This window comes from Somniosus microcephalus, chromosome 10 (assembly GCF_052327205.1).
Source record: "Somniosus microcephalus isolate GS21.2 chromosome 10, FLI_Smic_1.0, whole genome shotgun sequence".
NCBI classification, from domain to species: Eukaryota; Metazoa; Chordata; class Chondrichthyes; order Squaliformes; family Somniosidae; genus Somniosus; species Somniosus microcephalus.
Genome location: NC_140996.1, coordinates 148,137,760 through 148,158,187, shown reverse-complemented (window position 1 = coordinate 148,158,187; position 20,428 = coordinate 148,137,760). Strand labels below are relative to the sequence as shown.

Here is a 20,428-nt window from a genome sequence, read left to right as displayed (position 1 = left end):
TGAAAAAACACTGGCAGGCAAAATATAGGAAAATCCCAAGGTGTTTTATAAGTATATTAAGGGCAAGAGGATAACCAGGGAAAGAGTAAGGCCCATTAAGGACCAAAGTGGCAATCTGTGTGTAGAGCCGAAAGATGTAGGTGAGGTTTTAAATGAATATTTTGCATCTGTGTTCACTATGGAGAAGGACGATGTAGGCATAGAAACCAGGCAGGGGGATTGTGATATACTTGAACAAATTAGTATTGAGAGGGAGGAGGTACTAGCGGTTTTAGCGGGCTTAAAAGTGGATAAATCCCCAGGCCCAGACGAGATGTATCCCAGGCTGCTGTGTGAGGCAAGGGAGGAGATTGCAGGGGCTCTGACACAGATTTTCAGAACCTCTCTGGCCACAGGGGAGGTGCCAGAGGACTGGAGGACAGCTAACGTAGTACCATTATTCAAGAAGGGTAGTAAGGATAAACCAGGAAATTACAGGCCAGTGAGCCTAACATCAGTGGTAGGGTAATTATTGGAAAAAATTCTGAGGGACAGAATTAGTTTCCACTTGGAGAGGCAAGGATTAATCAAGGATAGTCAGCATGGCTTGTTCAGGGGGAGATCATGTCTAACCAATTTGATTGAATTTTTTAAGGGGGTGACTAGGTGTGTGGATGAGGGTGGTGCAGTTGATGTAGTCTACATGGACTTCAGCAAGGCTTTTGACAAAGTCCCGCATGGGAGACTGGTCAAGAAGGTAAGCCCATGGGATCCAGGGATATTTGGCACATTGGATCCAAAATTTGCTTAGTGGCAGGAGGCAGAGGGTGATGGTCGATGGTTGTTTTTGTGACTGGAAGCCTGTGTCCAGTGGTGTACCGCAGGGATCGGTGCTGGGTCCCTTGCTGTTTGTAGTGTACATTAATGATTTTGATATGAATGTAGGAGGTATGATCAGTAAGTTCGCAGATGGCACGAAAATTGGTGGAGTGGTAAATAGCGAGGAGGGAAACCTCAGGCTACAGGACGATATAGACGGGTTGGTCAGATCGGCAGATCAGTGGCAAATGGAATTTAACCCTGAAAAGTGTGAGGTGATGCATTTTGGGAGGACTAACAAGGCAAGGGAATACACAATGAATGGTAGGACCCTAGGAAGGACAGAGGATCAGAGGGACCTTGGTGTGCATGTTCATAGATCCCTGAAGGCAGTAGGACAGGTAGATAAGGTGGTTAAGAAGGCATATGGGATACTTGCCTTCATTAGCTGAGGCATAGAATATAAGAGCAGGGAGGTTATGATGGAGCTGTACAAAACGCTAGTTAGACCACAGCTGGAATACTGTGTGCGGTTCTGGTCGCCACACAATAGGAAGGATGTGATTGCATTAGAGAGGGTGCAGAGGAGATTCACCAGGATGTTACCTGGGCTGGAGCGCTTCAGCTATGAAGAGAGACTGGACAGGTTGGTGTTGTTTTCCTTCGAGCAGAGAAGGCTGAGGGGGGACCTGATTGAGGTGTACAAAATTATGAGGGGCATAGATAGGGTAGATCGAAATGAACTTTTCCCCTTAGTAGAGGGGCCTATAACCAGGGGGCATAGTTTCAAGGTAAGGGGCAGGAGGTTTAGAGGGGATTTGAGGAAAAACTTTTTCACTCAGAGGGTGGTTGGAATCTGGAGCCCTCACAACAGTCAAGAAGCATTTAGATGAGCACTTGAAACGCCATAGCATACAAGGCTACGGACCAAGTGCTGGATAATGGGATTAGCATAGATAGGGCTTGCTGGCTGTCGCAGACACGATGGGCCGAAGGGCCTCTTTCTGTGCTGTATAACACTATGACCTAGAAATTCAGTAGCGCCCCATTTGGGGTGCCAACCTCGCCAGGGCGCCAAAAGTAGCGCCCCGGAAGTAGTCACGGCCGCCCACCGGAAATTCACTTTCCGCGCCCCAGAGGGAAGCACGGTGCTACTGGAGGCACCCCGCATCCCTCTTGGGGCGCTGCAGCTGAAGATCGCTGCGCAACGTGCCGCAGCGCCACACGCTGCGGCACGGCATGCTGTGGTACTGCAGGCCTTCCTCCCCTTCTTAAAGGGGAGGGACCTTGTGCAGCGCGATCAAGGATTGTGAGTGCCGACAAAAGAGCCCGGCACCGAGGAGAAGTGCCGGGCTCTTGGAATGCAGTCGGCACTCCGCGGGGTGGGGGGGCTCAGGAGGCTGGGGACGGCAGCGCGGAGAGGTGCTGGCAGGCGGCCAGCAAAAAAAATGGCCGCCCCGCACCTCCTTTAATTAGCGTCTCTACCACCGCAGGTAGGCCCCCTGAACCGTTCGCAAATAGTGTCCGGCGTTAAAGCAGGGGGCGCAACTAAATATCATGATCAGGGCGGTAGCGGGGCGCTGCGCACACCGATGACGTCATCGGTAGCAGTGCAGCGCTAACGGCTAGCGCCGCCATGAGCGTCCCGCTAAATTTAGCGGGAGGCGTGGCCAGTGGCTTCCGACCCACTCAGCGCCCTCTTAAGGCGCTAACGGGTGGCGCAGCCCACCGAATTTCTAGGCCTATGACTCTATAATTTTAAACGGCCTGAATAGGTGCAGCTCTTTGCCAAATATATATTTTTTGTCTGGCTCTTGAAACCCAAAAGGTTAGCCACTCTGTGTATATATTTATAGTTTTGAACACTGGTATGAATCTCATTGTGCATTAAAGGCCATAATTAAGACTAGAATTATAGCTTATGTAATGTTTTTCTGTTAGCAAATTGTACAGATACTTTATTTTTTGAGTTTTAATGTATTTTCCCATATGAAATGTAGTAATGAGTTGCATTTTTATATTTTTTCTTTCAACATAACAGAGGTCACTCTTACATCACTGCATGAGTTCAAGGAAAAAGTAGAAAGTTTGCATTATAGGGAACATAAGCATATTGTTGTTCAAGGAATCATTACTGCTATCAGATATATTACCCACACCACTTCCATTGGCTGTTTAATGGACAAGAAACGCACTCAGGTATGAACCATATCTGTAACCCCCTTTACCCCCTTTCCAATTGCCTTTTCAAGTGTTTAGGAGAGAATACCCCATTCAAGTTTGCTCATCAATTATGGTCTCTCTGACTATTTTTCACCTGCCTTCCATCATATCTTTATTCCCCAGTTAAAATAGAAAAAAAGTTAATGAGATGCGACCAAGTAGCATACTCATTATAATGAAGGCTTCATAGTTAGATTGTTGTATGAATTTTTGGACTACTTGGGCTGGATTTTCTCAATGGGAAGCTTTTGGAGGCGGGACTCCCACTTGTTGGGTTTTAGTCCCGCCTCCTCGACTTGTGGCCAACTCACGCTAATTTCCCTTGATTGACCTTGTTAAGCCCGCTTAGCAGGCCAATTAAGGGAAAGCCGGTTACAGGTGACATCAGCGAGTGATGTTTCATCTGTCGAGAGCTTTTGACAGATGAAGTGTCAGCGTTTGACGGCTCTGTGAAGATGTGAAACACTGACAATCTGTCCTCTAAGTTGAGCCCTTCCACTCCGGCTTACTTAGAGATCTCTCCTGAGCAGAAAGCAGAAGGCTGCAGCTTTTGACAGTTTAATGGCCATTCTGCTTTCTGTGCCGGTGAGATGAGGGACTCCCGAGACCTGAAGGATTGAAGCTTGCAGGTAAGTAAAACTTATTAAAACACTTTACACTCACCTCACACACTCATCTCTCCACACTTGCACCCATCACTCACCTGCACATTGGACATCTCGAGCCCCGCAGAGCGACGGCCCGCCTCGCTGACCTTGACGTGGTTCGGAGCCGTCCTGAAGCCCACACTTCAGGGCTGAAAATAGGGATTCTCAAAAAAACTGCCTGTTAACTATCTGTTAATAGGCAGTTAATTGGCAATAATCCCCTTCCCGCCTCAGGGAGGCGGCTCCCAGCACGAGTCGGGTACCCGCCTTCTGGGAAGATGGCACGGAGGTGGGTTGGGGGCGGGATGGGTACCCGCCCCCAGATTCTGCCACTTTCCCGGCAGTCCCGCTTCCTTACCCGCCTCCCCAGGGCTGGCAAAATCGTCCCCCCTTGTCTCTGATGATGTCAGGTTCATAAGTTCTCGGTCAGACTTTAAACTGAAGAGCCTGATGACAACTTAGCATTCCACCTCTGAGGAAATAGATAACTAAATCTATCTGTGTCACCCGACTAAAAGCATATACCCTATGAACTCATCAATGCATAGCACTGGCAGCATACTGGTATAATCTGCCCTGCAGTTCCAGGTAAATAAGACTGACTAGAAAGAAGTAAGAGTCCTTGAGAATTGTTGGAAGAAGGGAACTAATGGGAACATTTAATTTTTTTCAGCAGCTATACTGCTGCAGGTTTGATGCACAGATTTTTTATTGAATTCTCAACAAATATATATTCACATATGATGGCACAGTGCTTGCGGGAAGGTTGCATTGATATGACTATGTTTACGCTTGGAGCAATGTGGGTCATGGGGTTGAGGTAACTTGTTTGGTTCTGCTTTCTGTGAGGGGGAAGGAAGTCTGGGAAAGAGATTTAAACTTTACTTCTGCTACCTGGCTTGCTATTTCAAATTTCACCCATTCATTTGGTGTACTGCTTGGAAAAAATAGCAAGAGTATTTGACCCACTGTAGAACAATAGTGGTGGGGGTTGTAGACTACATTACCATAAGTCTATATTTCTGCCCAAATTCTTGGAGTAGTGTAAGTGAGCTGCAAAGAGAGGAACATGACAACCTGGATTTTCAGGAATTCACGGTGATCTTTCTCTGGCACATTCCCACTACCTCTTTGTTATTTGCTCTCTCTATGAAGCATTTTCTTTGTGCTTACAGTTCTGTGCTCATTTATTACACAGGCTTTATTAACTGCATATTTTCATCATTGTATAAAACCAAACCTTCATGTTACAGTCAATTGCATCACCAACACAGCTACATGCACATTAAACACGATGGGGCCGATTTTTGTTTTGTTATTGATGAGCGTCTGCCTTGCTGGATTTTCCACCCTCTGAAACAGTGAGCTGCCTAATAAGCAGTTTGACTAACATTAGCAACTGAGCTGGTCTATTTAAATGAAGCATGACCACCAAAATTGTTTGGGATTCCACTGATTTAATCGGCAGATGGGGCATCTGCCCCGCCTGTCCCAATCTGTGCTCCACACAGAATCGACCCCGATATTTGCTATTGGAGATTCACATCAGCAGCTATTGCTACCATGCCTCTACTACCGTTCTATTCTACATAGAATCAAATGTTATGCCTTTTTTAGTATATTCAAAGCCTTTGAGAACTGCTAAAATAACTCCGAGGTGTTTTATATATTTTGTACACAGATGAGTTTTCAAGTTGTTTATCACAGTACTGTTATTATAGACATAGTGATAGACAGCTTCCCAATTAATCGTGGGTCCTCTTGTACCCCGTTTCTATTGAGGTGTAGTCAGTGGTGGAAGTAGCACTGTAATATAAATGAATCAATATTATTGCCACTGAAGGAGCCAAGAACCACTTTAGCAAGTAGTGTTTTGAGATTGCACCAGAGGCTGCACTTAAAGTACTGTATGCTCCTTTTGGTCAAACAGGTCAGGAATTGAGTTTTTACATTGGTGGCTTGTACAAACCCTCCTCTGAGATTGGAATGTACAGCCAAAAACCTAGAGGAACAAGAGTATGCTATTCAGTCCCGCGAGCCTGTTCCACCATTCATGGCTGATCTGCGACCTAACTCCATATACCCGCCTTTGGCCCATATCCCTTAATGCCTTTGGTTAGCAAAAAGCTATCGGTCTCAGATTTAAAATTAACAATTGAACTAGCATCAATTGCCGTTTGTGGAAGAGAGTTCCAAACTTCTACCACCCTTTGTGTGTAGAAGTGTTTACTAATTTCACTCCTGAAAGGTCTGGCTCTAATTTTTAGACTATGCCCCCTAGTCCTAGTATCCCTAACCAGCAGAAATAGTTTCTCTCTATCTACCCTATCTGTTCCCCTTAATATCTTGAAAACTTTGATCAGATCACCCCTTAAACCTTCTAAATTCTAGGGAATGCAACCCTAATTTGTGTAATCTCTTCTCGTAACTTAACCCTTGAAGTCCGGGTATCATTCTGCTAAACCTGCGCTGCATTCCCTCCAAGGCCAATATATCCTTCCTAATACGATAGCAAAATACTGCGGATGCTGGAAATCCGAAATAACAACAGAAAACGCTGGAAAAGTTCAGCAGGCCAGGGCAGCATCCGTGGAGAGAGAAACAGAGTTAACGTTTCAGGTCGATGACCTTTCGTCAGAACTGGAAAAAAGCAGCTGCTTTTTTCCAGTTCTGACGAAAGGTCATCGACCTGAAACGTTAACTGTTTCTCTCTCCACGGATGCTGCCCTGGCCTGCTGAGTTTTTCCAGCGTTTTCTGTTGTTATATCCTTCCTAAGGTATGGTGCCCAGAACTGCTCACAGTACTCCATGTGTGGTCTAACCAGGGCTTTGTATAGCTGCAGCATAACTTCTACTCCCTTGTATTCTAGTCCTCTAAATATAAAAGCCAGCATTCCATTAGCCTTTTTGATTATTTTCTGTACCTGTTCATGACATTTTAATGATCTATGTACCTGGACCCATGAGTCTCTTTGGACCTCCACTGTTTTTAGCTTTTCACCATTTAGAAAGTACCCTCTTCTATCCTATTTCGGTCCAAAGTGGATGACTTCACATTTGCTTGCATTGAAATCCATTTGCCAGTTTTGCCCATTCACTTAATCTATCAATATCTCTTTGTAATTTTATGCTTTCATCTACACTGCCTACAGTGCTGCCTATCTTTGTGTCATCAGCAAATTTGGATATATGAATTTCTATGTCATTATCTAAGTTAATAAATATTGTGAATAGTTGAGGCCCCAACACAGATCCCTGCGGGGCACCACTAGCCACATCCTGCCAATTTGAGTACCTACCCATTATCCCTACTCTCTGTCTCCTACCACTCAGCCAATTTCCTAAGCAGGTCAATCATTTGCCCTCAATTCTGTGGGCTTCTACCTTAGTTAACAGTTTCTTATGTGGGACTTTATCAAATGCCTCTGCAAGTCTATGTAAATAACATCTATAGACATTCCCCTGTCCACTACTTTAGTCACCTCTTCAAAAAATTCAATTAGGTTTGTCAGGCATGATCTACTTTTCACAAATCCTAAAGGCACAATCATCATTTTGAGTTGCACGTGCTCACAATTGGTTGCTACCATTGCTTTGAATTCCACTGCATGGTGTAAGAAGGGTGAATTGAGAACCTCAATATACAGTAAATAGCTTCTTTAAAGTAAACGGGCTATAAGTTCATGCTAAAATGAATATAAACGTGGTTACAATTTTAATATGTGGTTTGTTTTTATTTGTTCCTCAACTTAATACTCTATGGTCTACTGAACTGTATTGCTATGTATTTTTCTTTACAATACTTTTAGGCACAAAAGGCATCAAGGGGTATGGGGAGAGAGTGGGAATATGGTACAGGAAACTTTGTGCTATCTGGCACCGACGGGACCGAGCTGTTGCCGTTCCCTCAAAACTGCCGGACACTCCAGCGCTAATGTTGAAACATACGGAGATTTTCAGCTCCGTGTGAATCAACAAACCCTGTTGCTTAGCAATAGCTTCTAAACAGTCGGCAAGCGTCTCTAGCTGAAGCTGTTGCTTAGCTGCAGAGCTTGACTGTTGAGAAAAAAGCAACGAAAAGAAAAAAAACGGCTCCTGATTTTTGCTGGTGGCTCGAGCTTGCCGGACATTTAGCCACCGGATAACACAAAGTTTCCTGTATTGAGATAGAGGATCAGCCATGATCATATTGAATGGCGGAGTAGGCTCAAAGGGCTGAATGGCCTACTCCTGCTCCTATTTTTCTATGTTTCTTAGACACAGAAAATTGCCATCTGTGCAGGTTTTTTTAACGTGTAAATTTGATGTATAAATCACACTTTTACTAAATACTATTAAATAGGGAACAACTTATCTACTGGAAATTTGGTTGCTATATTTTTTTAATTTAAGGAACATTATGTCCAATCTGGTTGTTTATTGGAATTCCTTAATTGATGATCATCTACTTTGCCTGTTTTGACTGTTGATATTTATGAATTACACACAGCCTATACAGACTGAAAAAGCTGCTAATGAGTTAGACAGAGACTCATCCACTGAATATAAAGACAAAGTGGCTGGTAACCAATCGTCAACACAGGATTACTTCTGTAACATCAGTAAGACCTTTCAAAGTTTCAGGCAAATATTGGAGTCTGAGGAAGAAGTTATGCCCCTCACAAGAGATCATTACAACCTAAGGTGATTTATTTTTATTTCCCTCAGTTGATGTTGAAAATATGTACTATCTAATAGCCTGGGAAGTTCAGACACTTGTACACACAAGTAACTACGAAATATCTTTTTTAATGGTCTGATGAAGAGTACTTATCCGAGACATCATATTATCATTGTTGAACTTTTCTTTTCAGGTTTTCCCATCAGTTTTATATAATGTCTGTATGTGTTATCATTGACTATTTTAGAAGTTGCATATTTTTGTGGTATGGTTTCATGTGATGTGACCAGGAGATTTACTGGAATATAAAATGTGTGATTTCATGAAACAGGGAGGGACAATTTTGCTAAAAATAAATTAATTGGCCCTGATATTTGCGGGGAGGATGCGGGGGAGGCTGAAAGCGGCTGAAGAATCCAGCAAGGCGGGGGACTCTGAGGTCCTGCCTAACTTAACGGCAAGACCTCATCATTTTTTTTGTAGGAGATCTGCCGGCATAAAAAGGCGGGCACGTGCACGACATGTTGGGGACACGTTCCCCATATTAAAATATTTAACTCTTCCGACCCTCTGCCGCCCACCGTGAGTGAGGGGTGGGGGGGGGGTGGTGGGAGAGGAGGGGTGTTAACATTGAAGTCATTGGCCTAGAAATTCAGTGGGCTGCGCCACCCGTTAGCGCCTTAAGAGAGCGCTAAGTGGGTCGGAAGCCACTGGCCACACCTCCCGTGGACGCTAACGGCGGCGCTAGCCATTAGCGCTGCGCCGCTACCGATGATGTCATCGGTGTGCGCAGCAACCCGCTACCGCCCCGATCGCAATATTTAGTTGCGCCACCTGCTTTAACGCCGGACGCTATTTGCGAATGGTTCAGGGGGCCTACCTGCGGCGGTAGAGGCGCTAATTAAAGGAGAGGTGCGGGGCGGCCATTTTTTTTGCTGGCCGCCTGCCAGCACCTCTCCGCGCTGCCGTCCCCGGCCTCTTGAGCGCCCCCCCCCTTGCGGAGTGCTGACTGCATTCCATGAGCCCAGCACTTCTCCTCAGTGCCGGGCTCTTTTGCCGGCACTCGCGATCCTTGATCGCGCTGCACAAGGCCCCTCCCCTTTAAAAAGGGGAGGAAGGCCTGCGGCACGGTGCGCTGTGGTACTGCAGGCCTTCCTCCCCTTGAGTGAATGTTGAAGGTGGTGGATGGGGGGGCCAATCAAGCGGCTGCTTTGTCCTGGATGGTGTCGAGCTTCAAGTGTTGTTGGAGCTGTACTCATCCAGGCAAGTGGAGCGTATTCCATCACACTCCTTACTTATGCCTTGTAGATGGTGGAAACGCTTTGGGAGTCAGGAGGTGAGACACTCACTGCAGAATACCCAGCCTCTGACCTGCTGTTGTTGCCACAGTATTTATGTGGCTGGTCCAGTTAAGTTTCTGGTCAATGGTGACCCCCAGGATGTTGATGGTGGGGGATTTGGCAATGGTAATGCCATTGAATGTCAAGGGGCGGTGGTTAGACACTCGATTGTTGGAGATAGTCATTGCCTGGCACTTGTGTGGCGCGAATGTTACCTGCCACTTATCAGCCCAAGCCTAAACGTTGTCCAGGTCTTGTTGCATGTGGGCATGGACTGCATTATCTGAGGAGTTGTGAATGGCACTGAACAGCCATTCACAACCTAGCACATCTATGTCCACGTTGTCATTTTGATGCGGAGGGTTGGCATCGGCTTCTCGTCCACTTGTCAGGTGCAAGTCTGTGCTGTGGACACCCCGGGCTCAGGCTGCGTGAGCTGGTGCTGCGTGAGCTGCATTGTAGCAGGTTGAGATACTCCCAACTTCTGATGGGCTCTGCGTTCCTCGTCCTCAATCCTTATTGGTTGCATTGAGCTGTTTTCCCACAGCTCCAACCTCCCGCTATAAATAAGGGCGCAAAGGGCATCACTGCCAGTCAGTGATAAGAGGTGGTGCTGGGCGGAGGGCAGTGTCAGCTAGAGGTCCGTGAGAAGCTTTCAAGGGGTCTGCCAAAAATACTAGCTGCTAGAATCTTATTTTTGGCGGACCCCTTGAAACCTTCTCGCGGACCCCTAAGGAGGCAGAGGTTACCATATTGCTCAACAAGGATAAAGTGCTGAATGACTTAAAGTAATTAGAGAGTGTTTGCACATAGTAAGGAGTATGGACAAACTTCATCTTCAGTAAATTATCTCTCTCAAGCTGCAAAGATAGTGGGAGAGACAGAAAAACAAAGTAAAAAGGATGCAAAGCAAGCCAACAAAAAAGTAAATATGAAGAAGTAAAAAGGGAAATAAGGCAGGAAAGAAAAAAAATGAAATAAAAGGAAAATTAAGCAAATACTTAATGTGTCAGGCGACAATGCCTCCATTATATTTTGATAAAATTGTGGTGATAACTGATTCATTAATCATAATTCAGAATATACATGTTATCACCCAATTGATGCCTAGAAATGTAAAGTTTGAAGGGGGATATATTTTCATGTGTCTAAAGTTATTGAAAATAGTTTTGCTAAAGTTGTTAGAATGCAATGACTGCTCAATCAAATATTTTTTCTTTAATTACACACTGAGAAAATATTTATCTTGGCTTACATCTTCGATATAGCCAGGTCAATCTTTAATCAAGTAATGTTGGCAAGCAGTCGCTGCCTTATTTTTAACTCCTGATGTATCTTGGATCAGTTATCTCGTCTGAGGGTGAGGGTGATTCATTGCTGACACCATTTAATCCAGCATTTATAGATGTCGATTTGACATAAGAAGGGAGTACCTGTTGACTATTACTTGATTAAAGATTGACCTGGCTATATCGACTGCTGCCAACAAAGTTGAAGTAGTTGTGCATGCGCAGCCCAAGTGTTTTTTTGGTTGTTCTCTTCACGAATCACTGGCTCTGGGGGGAAAAAAGCCAGGAACGGAGCAGGTCTTCGAAACAGTAAGGAAAAAAAGCTGGGAACGGAGTGGGTCTTCAAGACTGTGGGGGGAAAAAAGCCAGGAACGGAGCAGGTCTTCGCGACAGTAGGGAAAAAAGCCGGAAACGGAGCGGGTCTTCGGGACTGTAGGGAAAAAAAGCCTGGAACAGAGCGGGTCTTTGGGACTGTAGGAAAAAAACCGGGAAGGGAGCGGGTCTTCGGGACTGTAGGGGGGGGGAAAACGGGAAGGGAGCGGGTCTTCGGGACTGTAGGAAAAAGTGCCAGGAAGGGAGTGGGCTCTGGTTGGGGGGGGGGGGGGGGGGGGGAGGAGAAAAAGCAGGAACATCATCAATATCAGCTTCTAGATTAATGAGTAGTATGCTCCTGCGCAGCTTCCGGTCATCGGCAGCAGTTCCTCCGTAAAAATAAAAATGACTCATTCCTCTTCCCCCCCCCTCTTCCCCCACCCCCTCCAGAGCTCAGCTGGTTATGGTAGTGCAGAATTTAGTCATTCGAACCAATAGTATGCCAGTTTTAATGCGTGACCTGTGCTGAATTAACTGTTATCATGTGGGGTAATGGTAAAGGCTACAGTTGGCATCAGTGCCCCTGAGTTAGAGAGCTAAAATTGGCATGGGTTCCCTTCCTGATCACGATCCAGTGACACCTTTCCGGAAGTGTGTATCTGTGGGAGTCAGGTTATTGGATTTGCCTTGGTTGTAATGGCTCCTTCAAGCAAATAGCCTGCTGACTCACTGTTTAGATTCACACATGGGGAATGGGTACTTAAAGGAATTAATTTCTTTTGGAGGGGCAGGGAAGAAAATTGGTAAGAAGTAAATGAAAACAGACATACTAGAATGAGCTATTGACCTATGATTTTTTTTTAAACCATGCAAGGTGGAGATTTTTCAGTTGGTACAGCATAATGTCTGCAACCATGACACGGTTGACCACACCATCCTCCTCCAATGCCTCTCCACCGTCGTCCAGCTGGGTGGGACTGCACTCGCCTGGTTCTGTTCTTATCTATCTAATTGTAGCCAGAGAATCATCTGCAATGGCTTCTCTTCCCGCTCCCGCATCATTAACTCTGGTGTCCCCCAAGGATCTATCCTTGGCCCCCTCCAATTTCACATCTACATCCTGCCCCTCGGCAACATCATCCGAAAACATTGCATCAGTTTCCACAAGTACGCTGATGACACCCAGCTCTACCTTGCCACCACTTCTCTCAACCCTTCCACTGTCCCTAAATTGTCAGACAGCTTGACGAATATCTAGTACTGGATGAGCAGAAATTTCCTCCAATTAAATATTGGGAAGACCGAAGTCATTGTCTTCGGTCCTCGCCACGAACTTCATTCCCTAGCCACCGACTCCATCCCTCTCCCTAGCATCTGTCTGAGGCTGAACCAGACTGTTCACAACCTTGGTGTCATATTTGATCCTGAAATGAGCTTCCGACCACATATTCCCGCCATAACTAAGAGCGTCTATTTCCACCTCCGTAACATCGTTCGTCTCTGCCCCGCCTCAGTTCATCTGCTGCTGAAACCCTCATCCATGCCTGTATTACCTCTAGACTTGACTATTCTAACGTACTCCTGTCTGGCCTCCCACGTTCTACCCTACGTAAACTTGATGCCATACAAAACGCAACTGCCTGTGTCCTAACACGCACCAAGTCCCGTTCACCCTGTAGTGGCGCTTCGTAATTTCAAAACATGCAGCCACTGAGCTTTGAGGCTTTAGCAACGAGTAGCCGCGTGTCGAAATAAAACGTTCCAAACCATAACTTTATCTTTAAACTGTTTACTGTAACACCTTACAAACAGAATTACAAAGCAAAACACGTTTAAACGCACACGATCAAAAACTGTATTGCTCCAGCCCTCAAAGCTTCTGCCTTCTCCAGCCTTGTGGCGCTTGAGCTGTAAAATGGCTGGATACCATGTGACAAGCTTAAGGACTGTACCATTGTAGCAAGAATAAAGGGGGTCACTCAGCCTATACTATTGTAACAAGAAAAGAGGGGTTTCTCAATACAATAAGTCAGTCAGGTAAATTAACTGTATTATACTATTTAACTAATATTTTAAAGTATTTTCTTTCTTAAACTTTCATGACTCTTACATTCCGGCCCCTAATTGACTAGGCACATGAAGCATATCAATTACTCAAACATTCTTAAGAGTCATAAACTAATGAGTTCAACATATTTACAATATAAATGTCCCCTTTTTGTTCAGGAACCTTTCATGCTGCTTCTTGTAGCAGGCAGAGCTTTGTGATCGGTCTTTCCAGGGTACTGGTCTTGGTTTGCAAACAAACGCGACGAACAACGTCTCTGGAGCCTGGCATGGTCTTAATTATTTTTCCCATCAACCAAGAATTTCTAGGGGCTGAATCATCCACGATTAAGACGATGTCTCCGGCAATGAAGTTCCTCTTTACTTTGGACCATTTTTGACGCTCCTGTAGCAGAGGTAAGTATTCTCTTGTCCATCTGGTCCAGAAAAGGTCTGACATATACTGAACTTGCCTCCACTTCCGACGTGCATACAGATCTTTTTTGAAGATTCCCGGGGGCATGACTGGCTGTGTTTTCAACAACCACAGGTGGTTCGGGGTCAGGGCTTCGAGGTCATTAGGATCATCTGATGTCTTAGTTATCGGTCGGTCATTAATGATGGCTTCAACCTCACACAGAACGGTTTGAAGTCCCTCGTCGTCAAGCACTTGTAGCTTCAGTACAGAACTGAGTAGTTTTCTTACGGTGCGTATCTGTCTTTCCCAGACACCTCCATGGTGGGATGCAGCCGGTGGATTGAAGATCCACTTAATTCCTGTTTGCATCATGGCTTCCTGTATTTTAAGCTGATTCCAACCTTCAATAGCTTCCCGTAGTTCTCTCTCTGCTCCGACAAAATGAGTGCCATTATCAGAACGCATAATGGACACCTGTCCTCTTTTACAGACAAAGCGCCGCAGGGCGTTAATACAGGAATCAGTGTCAAGCGTGTGTGCCACCTCAATATGAACTGTTCTGATGGTCAAACAAGTGAAAAGCACACCATATCTCTTGACAAGGCTCCGTCTTCGCTTTACCTCGAAAGGCCCGAAATAGTCCACCCCGACGTTTGTAAATGGGGGCTTGTCTGGTAACAAACGGTCTTCAGGCAGGTCTGCCATTTTCTGCTCCCCAGCTCTAGCATGTAACCGTCTGCAAACAATGCATTCAGAGAGTATTTTTCTTATTACAGAATTAGCTCCTGGAATCCAGTATCTTTGTCTTAGCTTCGCAAGCATGTGGTTCCTCCCACTGTGTCCAATACTCTGGTGTATATGCTGAAGAATGAGAGTAGCAACCCGGAGGTCCTTAGAAAGGATAGCAGGAGGCTTGGCCTCCTCTGGCATAGCAGATTTGTTTAGTCGCCCTCCCACCCTCAGTACTCCATCTTGCAGTGTAGGGTCCAGCTTGTAGATATGACTACCTTTCTTGATTGGAGTATTTCGCTGTAAAGCTTCGATTTCTTCTGGATATCTTTGTCTTTGACTGAAGCAAACTATCTCCATCTCAGCCTTGGCCAAATCCTCCATGGTCAATGAATTCTTACCCAATGTGGTCTTGTGCTGGTGCATATATTGTTGTAGAAGCATTCTCTGCTTATCAGGGTTACTTTCAGACTGATGGATAGTGGCTCGATACTCTTTTCTCTTACCGCTCAGGTGTAGCAGCAACTCTTTCAACCTTAGAAACCATGCAACTGCTTTCCTCAACTGGTGCCATCCTGAGAAATGGTTAACAAGCTTGTTCACTGTGTCAAAGTTCTCTTTCGTAGTTATGAGATTTGCTGTGACTGATCTCTTGACTTCGACGTCGTCTTCAGCAATCTGACTTGGCATATCTGGTCTTTCTGGCCATGATCTCTCTGTTTCCAGCAGATAACTTGGGCCTTGTATCCAAGTTTCGCTCCTCATGAAGTTTTCAGCCTTCAATCCCCGTGAGGCTTGATCTGCTGGGTTTAATGAGGTGTTTACATACCTCCATTGAGATGGTTGTGTAGCTTCTCTAATGGATGAGATTCTGTTTGCTACGAAGGTCTTGAAGCGTATCTTCTCATTCTCTATATACTTCAGCACTGTCGTGCTATCCGTCCAGAAGACAGATTCTTCTAGTAGGAGCTGTAACTCTTTCCGCATCACCTTGTCAACTTTAACTGCAACAACCGCTGCCGTCAACTCCAGTCTCGGGATGGTGACCTGCTTCAGCGGAGCCACCCTGGATTTCCCCATGAGGAAGGAACAATGTTTCCGGCCCTTTTGATTTGTCAGCAAGAGGTAAGTAGCCGTGCCATAGCCGTCCTCACTGGCGTCTGAGAAATGATGTTGTTGAGCCGTCTTTGTAACTCCAAAACTCACAGGCCTGATGCATCTGCTGACATTGAAGCTAGAAAGTTGTTGCAAATCTGTCAACCATCTGAGCCATCTCTGAGCTTGATCTTCTGGGATATCTTCATCCCAACCTCTCTTGTCTCTACACAGTTCTCGTAGGATCAGCTTCACCGGCAGAATGAGTGGTGCCAGGAATCCAAGAGGGTCATAGATGGAACTGACCACGGAGAGAATCCCTCGTCTTGTGGATGGTCTTTCGTTCACCATTATTCTGAAGTTGAACATGTCTGACTCAATGCACCATTGTACACCAAGAGCTCTCTCGATAGGAAGGACATCGTGGCTCAGGTCCAGATCTTTGACTTCAGTGGCCCTTTCCTTTTCTGGGATAGAAGCTAGAACTGCTCTGCTGTTGCTTATCCACTTAGTCAGATGGAATCCTCCAATCGAACACAGAGTTCTAAGGTCTCTTGACAGTGCAATGGCATCGTCTTCTGTTGACACGGACTTCAGACAGTCATCGACGTAAAAGTTCCTGAAGATTGTCTCCACAGCCTCTGATGGTGCTTTGCCTTTGCCATCTTCTGCAGTTTTTCTGAGAGCGTAGCTTGCACAGCTGGGAGATGATGTGGCTCCGAACAAGTGTACAGCCATTCTACATTCCACCATAGCTTGACTAACGTCGCCATCTGGCCACCAAAGGAAACGCAGAAGATCAGCATCTTCATCAGGGAATCTGACTTGGTAGAACATTGATTCTATATCTGCCATCATGGCAACGAGCTCTTGTCTAAACCTCGTCAAGACGCCAATGAGGGTATTAGTAAGATCAGGACCTTGAAGCAGCTGGTCATTCAGTGAAGTTCCTCTGAATGAGGTGGTGCAGTCAAACACTACACGGATCTTTTTCTTCTTTGGGTGATACACATCGTGATGAGGAATGTACCAGACCCTTCCATCGTCTCTGTTCAACTGTTCCTCGGGCACTTTTACAGCATAGCCTTTCACTATGATGTTTCTCATGAAGCCTTTGTAGTCTTCGTGAAAGTCGGGGTCCTTGTTCAGCTTTGAGATACGATTAACTGTTACATTTTGTCGTTGCTCCTTGTTCGACTTGTTGCCATCATCTCTCCTTACCGGTCCATTGACTACCCATCCAAGGGCTGTCCTGACTGCGTAGGGTCCGTCATCCTTGCTGTTTATCACCTGCCATGGCTCCATAGTTTTGTAGGCATTGGTTCCAATTAATAGGCCAATTTCTGCTTCAATATATGGGAGATGCACCTTTTCCAGGTAAGGCCATCTCTCCACATCCTTCTGCAGGGCTAAGTTCCCTATTTTAACAGGAATCTCCCTCTGTGTGAAAACATTAGGCAGGTCTATGAAGTCCTTCTCTTCAAGTCCACACACTTCTAAGTCTGACAGGATATAACTTTGCATTGACTTCTCATGACCCATGGTGCGTAATAGGATTTCTGTTCTTCTGCCTCTAACGTTCAGCTGTCGCATGAGTGATTCTGTGCAGAACGTTGCTGAACTACCTGGATCCATGAAGGCGTAAGTGTCCACAAACTTCTCACTCCTCTTAGACTTGATCTTTACAGGTACGATGGCAAGAATACAATCACTGTCACCAGCCCCAGTGAATCCACAAGTCTCTGGTTCTAGCGACACCAGAGCACTTGAAACAACCTTCTCGTCGGTATTGTTTTCTTCACTCTTCTTAGAGACTTGTTCTTCTTTGTGGATATGCAGCAGACTGGGATGTTTCCGAGTGCACTCTCTGCATGTTGTTCTTTGCTTACAGTTTCTACTCAGGTGCCCCTGAGAGAGACATCCAAAACATAGGCCATTGTACTTCAGAAATTCGATTCTGTCTTTATGTGGCTGTGCTTTGATGTCACTGCAGAAATCCAATGTATGATTCTTCTGGCAGAGTAAACATGGCTTCTGAAAGGCATTAGCAGGCGTCACTGTACTGCTCTTTTTGGGAGATGAGTTCTGAGACTTTTCTTCCCCAGCCTGAGTGACAATAGTTGCAAAGCTGCTTCCCCTGGAACCACCTTTCCTGAGAGTCTTTGATTCAGCAGGCTTGGCTTTCACTCTTCCATCAGTAGTTGGGCTGACATCCTGGATGTTTCCAAACAATGGGTCCCTAGCAATTTTAGCCTGTTTGTCTATGAAATTCACTAAGTCTGCAAACCTGGCTCTACTTTTCCGTCTCTCCATTATCTCAAAGGCTGTTCTTCTCCATTGTTCTCTCATCCTGTAAGGAAGCTTAGAGATGATGATTCTCATAGTCGTAGGATTGTCCATCTCTTTCATGAATTCAACATCCTCCATGGTGTTGCGACATCCTATGAGAAAAAGAACATATGTGTTCAATGCCTCCCCGTCCTCCGATCTGATCTGTGGCCACTTGATAGCCTTTTCAATATATGCAGTGGTTATCTTCAGCTCGTTACCATAGTGCTCCTGCAGCAACTTCCTGGCTTCTATGTATCCCTGGTCCGGTCTCATGTGTTCACAGCTTCTGACCAGGTCTTGTGGTTTACCACTGGTGTACTGTCCCAGGTAGTACAACTTATCACTGCTGCTCTCTGTTTTGGAGTCAATGGCTTGTTCGAAGGATCTGATGAAGGGTCGCCTTGGAACACTGGTATGTCTCTTTGAGGGAGTCGAAACAGATTCTGTTGTTTTACAAGCATCTCTGTAATTTCGTTCTGACGTTGCATCACTCGGTATAGGCTTCTCCCTGTGTCTTCAGGCCTCTGGTGGTCATCAGCAGGGTCTAGTCTAGACCGTCTGACGTCTGGGGTAGCATCACGTGCTCCTGTTAGTGGAGAGGCCTCTCTTCCACGCTGTAATGTCAGGAGATGGCCTTCAGACTCTCTTTTAACTCTTGAAGGTGCCCTGGATCCAACTCTGTGTGACAACATTGACTGGCAGTATTCGTTCATGCCATCCTGTGAGCCTTCATAATCTTCATACACACTCAACTTGGCATCTGAGACCGCAATAGCTGTTTTTAGCTCCAGCTGTTCTTTCTTTGCCTGCAGTTGGGCCTGCAGTTGTGCCTGTTGGGCCTGCAGTTGGGCTTGCAGTTGGGCCTCTTGGGCCTGCAGTTGGGCCTCTTCCCGTTCAAGAGCTTGCTTCTCCACTAAAGATGTTGCGCGCGCCATCAACGCTGCCCGTTCAACCTCCTCTCTCATGCGTCGCGACGAGCATGTGGTAGAAGCGACTGACCTGTGTCCAGAAACAGAGCTACCTTCTTTTCGATTTTTGCTCAGTCTGGCTGAAGTCTCTGAAATGCTATCATCTGGTCCGACTTCATCGTCATCTTTATCTTTCTCTGCTGTATCAGCATCTTGACGAATCTTTAACATCCACTGTTCTGTGACCTTGACATAGTCCTTAATGCTGGATGATTTAAGATCAAACCAGTTGTGCTGATCAGCGTTTCCCTCTTCTTCAGACAGAAGTGCTAATACATCTTCATTGAGTACATTAAATTCTTCATGTAACTTGGAGAAATCATAACGCATTATGTCTTCAACTTTCTTAATATTAGCATTATCTTCCATGAGACAATCAATTATCTTCATTTTTCCAGTTATCTGAGCTAATTTAGCCCTCCTTGCACCTATGCTTCTATGTAACTTTTCTTCCATTGCCTTTGGGGTGAGCTTTACTTCCCTCTTTTGGCCAACAATCCTTCTGGCTGGGGGAAGCTCCTCACGGCTCCATAAGGCCTCGGCCATTTTACCAGCAGCTCTTATTTAGCTTCTCAATAGAATGAACAAGGCAAGCAACAGTCACTGTACCTTCGCTTTCTTATATTGTTGTCTGGCTCCGTGACCATTCATGTATATATGTTCGCCGACAATTCCGTCCTTTCCTTCTTAGGGAGCTAGTTTTTGACTAATATAGTGGCGCTTCGTAGTTTCAAAACATGCAGCCACTGAGCTTTGAGGCTTTAGCAACGAGTAGACGCGTGTCGAAATAAAACGTTCCAAACCATAACTTTATCTTTAAACTGTTTACTGTAACACCTTACAAACAGAATTACAAACCAAAACATGTTTAAACGTACACAATCAAAAACTGTATTGCTCCAGCCCTCAAAGCTTCTGCCTTCTCCAGCCTCGTGGTGCTTGAGCTGTAAAATGGCTGGATACCATGTGACAAGCTTAAGGACTGTACCATTGTAGCAAGAATAAAGGGGGTCACTCAGCCTATACTATTGTAACAAGAAAAGAGGGGGTTTCTCAATACAATAAGTCAGTCAGGTAAATTAACTGTATTATACTATTTAACTAATATTTTAAAGTATTTTCTTTCTTAAACTTTCATGACTCTTACACACCCATCACCCTGTGCTTGCTGACCTACATTAGCTCCCGGTTAAGCAACGCCTCGATTTTAAAATTCTCATCCTTGCTTTCAAATCCCTCCATGGCCTTGTCCCTCCCTATCTCTGTAATGTTCTCCAGCCCCATAACCCCGCGAGATATCTGCGCTCCTCTAATTCTGGCCTCTTGTGCATCACTGATTTTAACTGCTCAATCGTTGGCGGTCGTGCCTACAGCTGCCAAGGCCCTAAGCTCTGGAATTCCCTCCCGAAACCTCTCCGCCTCTCCACCTCTTTTTCCTCCTTTAAGATGCTCCTTAAAACCTACCTCTTTGACCATCTGCCCTAATTTCTCTTTATGTGGCTCGGTGTCAGATTTTGTTTTATAACTCTCCTGTGAAGCGCCTTGGGACGTTTTGCTATATAAATACAAGTT

At 45.4% G+C, this 20,428-nt stretch overlaps 1 pseudogene across 1 annotated transcript in view; it reads left to right on the top strand.

The window, feature by feature from the left end:
• Positions 1-20,428, top strand: part of LOC147111748 (RPA-related protein RADX-like) — a 99,554-nt pseudogene that overhangs the window by 72,616 nt on the left and 6,510 nt on the right. Inside the window, exons 9-10 of the transcript XR_015079673.1 lie at positions 2,840-2,997; positions 8,158-8,351. The product of XR_015079673.1 is annotated as an RPA-related protein RADX-like (transcript). The remainder of the gene's footprint in view (positions 1-2,839; positions 2,998-8,157; positions 8,352-20,428) is intronic.